We start from the raw sequence: 4830 nt of genomic DNA on the forward strand, positions 1-4830 counted from the left end.
GCAGTCCAAGAAAATCAGGTGGGTTTGGTCCTAGCACTGAGTGTGTGAGCCTTGAGTACACTGAGCCATTTTGCAGCCTCTCAGGATGGCAGGTTCCATGCCCTGGAGTGTAGGGTGTGGGCAGCAATACTCACTGCCTCCATGGTATCATCCTTCCTACTGCCTGCCTCAGTTTCCCGGGGTGCTGAAGTCTGTGCTGTTGGGATGAGGGTGTTGGTAAAATGAGACTCTCTTGGGCTTTACTTCTGTTGGCTTTTTGCTCCCCCTCTGACATCTTTTCTGGCCACACCCTTACCAGGCTGAGAAGCTGAGGTGCCTATGCCACCTGATGTCCAGCCTCTGACCTGCCATGTGCTTGCTGGTTCTCACATTTATCCCCAATGTCCAGACCATGAGGTCCTCTGGGGCACCCCGCCTTCCTACCCCGGGCCCAGGACCTGAACACAAGGCAAGAGCTTCACCAATGTCTCTGACTCAGTTTCCTTACCTATAACTCTTACAGGGCTGTTTAGGGATCAGTGGAGGGAATCTATGGAAAACATGTGGGTCACAGTTAGCACTACAAATACTAGGTCACCAGCACTGTCAACCAACTCCACCACCTTGTTTTGAAATTCACCTGAACCTCAGCACCTGGTGAAGAGAGAGAGAGATGGGAAAAGGTGGGTCCTTGCTCCTTCCTGTGGGTCAGTAGGAACCAGCCATCAGGCAGCTCTTCGAGCAGGATGAGACTTGGACTGGCTGGCACGCAGCAGCCTGATGGCTGGGGGAGGCTGGTGCTGCAGGGAATCTGGCACTCTTGCCTGGCTCTCCCTGCCTCAGCTTCCTCTTGCAGGCACTGTCACACAGCCTCTCCCACTATGGCTTCGGTGCAGTTCCCTCAGGTGGGCACTGAGGCTCAGAATACACCTGCCAGTGGTTGTTCCCTTTCCCAACCCCCACAAAGGCCAGTCCACTTATAGGACACTGACGTAGGAGGCCCAGGGATTCCCATAGGCCACATGCCCCTTTGTCTCCTGCTTCCAGAGCTGCCAAATCACTGAGACATATCAGCTGGGGTCTAAGGCAGGGACCCCTGGACACTGCCAATTCCTGCTCTTTTTCTCTTGGAGGCAGATAACTGGGAAACTTCATTCTTATCCCCTTTCACCCCCAAATCTCCCCTGCTTCCGTCTGGTACCCCGGCTCTGCCCTGGCATCCCTGCTGGGGGCAGCAGCTCACCCTACTGCCTGGATGGGAAACAGTTAAGGTAAGGGGTGGAAGGGGTTGGGAAACACAGGCTGCGAATGCCTCCGAGCCCTTGATGGTGGGTGTCTCCCCGCTCCCCAAAGCACAGCAGGTGTGGACATGATGAATGCAGGGTCCTTAGAACTCAGTCCCATAGGCAGTAGATTATGCCTACACTATCTATAGGTTTTACAGGTGTATATCATACAGCAAGCTGCAGGGTGGCTATGGATCACCGATCGCCCAGATGGAGCCCAAACATCACAGAGGCACATGCTCAAGACAGGCTTGCCACATACCCAGTGACTCTCCAGGGACTCTCTCCAGTCTCCTGGGCTCCTGCTCTAGGCACAGATTCTGGAAATAGTAGAGAGATTTCAGTCTCTGGGTCCCAGAAAGGCAGTAGGGGAAGGAGGGCTTGGCAGGGGCAGTAGTCCACTGGCCAATGAGTCTGACTGAGTACTTTTTTTCTCCATGGCCTTGGGGAAGCAAAGGACCTGTTTACTGGGAGAATGGATAAACGACATGTGGTGTAAGCACACAGTGTTCAGCCTTGACAAGGGAGGGAGTTCTGACACAAGCTATCACAGGGACGGTTGGAGGATACCATGCAGGCAAAATAAGCCAGCTGCAAAAGGACAAATCTTGGATGACTCTGCTCATGTGAGGTATCTGGAGCTTACAGAGATGGAAGCTAGAATGGAGGTTGCTGAGTCTGGGGAGGCAGGGGTGGAGCTGTGTCACAGAAACAGAGTTGCCAAGTCCTGGAGGCCTATTTCTCATTGATGTGAATACACTGCAATGTCAGTACACTACTGACTTGTACAGTTAAGCATGGTTAAGATGGTAAATTGTATATTGTTTGTTTTTTTTCTAAGCACAATAAAAACAATCCAGAAGGTCTGTTAGACGTGGTGGGAGCAGTCAGTGAGGTTTTCTGCAGCAGGCTGGCTTGGGGGAAGGCCCTGTGACCTTCCTGAGATGTCACTATGAGAAAGAAAGCACATGGCACACTGGGGGAAGAACCCCTCAGAGGTTCCAGATGAGTACCAGGGGGAATGTGCACTCCATGTGGCATCTGGGGTTGTGGGCCATAGTGGGGACTGGGAGCAGTTGGGCCTCTTGTTGAGAATGAGGGGTAGTGTGGGGAGGGGAGATTTACAAGTGGGAAAGTTAATATTGACATGTGAGGAGTTAGGAGAGTGATACTTCAGTTGACATTCAGATACTCTTGATGGAGAGAGAAAATCACATGCCCAGAGGGTGTATGTCAATTTAACCAAGCTCAGAGCTTGGTCCTAGGTCTGGGCTCTGCAGGCTCAGTGTCCTCCCTGCAGGACAAGCGGGGTCCTCTATGATGTGTGGATGAAGGAAAGACAGTCTAGAGAGGAAAAGAAGTGACAGAGTGGGGAGAAGGCAGCAAAGGTACAGAGCCCAGGGTTGAATGCAGGGCCAGGGCAGCCACAGGAAGGAGGCCTCTGCGGCCACAGCATCCATGCCCTTCAGTGGCCGCATTATTCCATCTGCAGTGCCTCCCAGGGGACATAACACCTCTGCTCTGGAGCAGCTCTAATCTGCAAGGGTGTCAGGTCAGATTTCCGCAGGCAATCAGGGAGCCAGGTCTGGGGGAGACAGAAGCCAGTGACCCCAAAGCCCCAGTCTTAAGCCACTGAGGCCCCTGCCAGCCTGGTCATTCCAGGCCAGCCTTATTCCTTGGCCAGAGTTGTATGGACACCACTGTGACTAATGATTCACTGATTTAATTAAGGTTTTGTACGTATTTTTGATTCTGCCCGTGGCTGGAGGAGCTGGCCTGCCCAGGGCCCTGTGACAGATTATGCTGTTCACTTGCTCTTCTCCCTGGCCTACCACTTCCTGGGCACAGGCTCCTCCATCACCAGTCTGGGGCTCCTGAGGGCCAGTTCCTGTTCCCCCATCCTCCCCGAACTCTGGGGGTGTGGTTGGAGGACCTTTGCTCACAAATCCTGCTCCAAGTGTTGGGTCCACAAGTGGAGGGACGTGATTTCACTGGGTGGGAAAGGCTCCCCAGCCCACACCTCTACTGTTTTAGATGAGGAAGCCGAGCCTCACCAGGCTGTCCCACAGTGAGCTGCTGACTCAGCTGAGTACTCTGGCTGCACAGTCAGCTGGGTGTGTGGCAGCCCAAAGTCCTATCCAGCCAAGGGCCTCCTCACCAGACTGCAGCCTCCTGGCTCTTTCCCTGGAGACCAGGGATGGGGTGAGTCAAGGCAGAGTCCCTCACAGCCCCTGCTCCACCACCATGCAGCTAGATGCCAGCACAGACTGGTGCTCAGCTTTCTCTTTTATCTTACAGTATTTCAGAATTTAAAAAAATTTTTTTTTTGGGGGGTGGTGAGAGTAGTTCCAATAAAGCAGAATTTCCATCACATGCACCTCAAAACAACCTCAGTTCCTTCTCATAGCATTTAATTACAGACAAGGAGGATATATTCCTAGTCTCATTTCTTTCACAGGGTCTAGCATAATGCAGGGGTTATTGTCTTGTCCTGTGCCTATCACAGATGGGGAAACTGAGGCTTAGGAAGGGTCTTAGTTGTAAGCAGGGTCACATGCTGATGGCAGGCAGCCCGGTACAGAGTAGGCTGCTCAGTAAATGTTTCAGTGAATTGTTACAAAAATGAATAATACAAATTGCTTTCTATTTTCAAATAAAAAAATAAAAAGCAATTGTTGTTGCATGTTCTGAGCGATTAGGATGATTAACTTGAATGACTCACTCCCTCCTCTACATGCTATTATCACCCTATGTAGAGGGGAGAAATCAGAGGTCCAGAGAGGTTAAGCAGTGTCCCAAGAACACACAGCTAATAAACAGCAGAGCCAGGACCAGATCCAGCCAGCCTGGCTCCAGGGGTTACACTCTTCACTACCTGCTAAACTGTCTATGCGGAGGAAGGGGAAGAAGAGCTGCAGCTGCGCTGTCTGCAGACTTTCTGGCCTGCTGCGAGCCTGCTGTGTGTGCTAAGATGGCAGCCACTGGCCATGTGTGGCTGCTGGAGTGGCTGCAGGGAAGCAGCCGGCTTACCTGGATCCAGTGCACAGCCCGAGCCCTGGGCATGAAGAGTTACTCCCTCCTCAGGGCTCAGATTGCTCAGCTGCCCTTCAGAAGGAGACAACTTGGGGAGCGATGAAGGAGCCCCACTTGCCCCACACAGCCAGCCGGAGGACAGGAGGGTCTGCCTCTCAACACACCTGCCCTCTCCATCCCCATGGCCACGCCTTCCTGTGAGCAGATGACTGGCTAGGTGCTCCTACATATCCGGAGGGGTAAACTGGCTCATCGGGCCCTGACTCCGTGGCCCCAGGCAAGTTCATGCCTCAAATTCAGTCAACCAAGCCAGACCTAGTCTTTCTACGTAGGGGCTTATTGGAGGTGGCAAAGCCTTCATCCTTGCCAGGCACTTGGCAGGAGGCTGCCTCCTGCGCTGCTGTCAGCTGGTGTGTGTGGGGGGAGTGCACACTCATTTTAATATTGGCCGGAGCTAAACCTCATTAGAAAAGTAAATTTGCTATAGCTGCAGGAAAAAGAGAGAGAGAGAGAGAGAGAGAGAGAGAGAGAG

The sequence above is a fragment of the Fukomys damarensis genome, unplaced genomic scaffold (genome assembly GCF_012274545.1).
Source record: "Fukomys damarensis isolate Sample0158 unplaced genomic scaffold, DMR_v1.0_HiC HiC_scaffold_16, whole genome shotgun sequence".
NCBI lineage: Eukaryota > Metazoa > Chordata > Mammalia > Rodentia > Bathyergidae > Fukomys > Fukomys damarensis.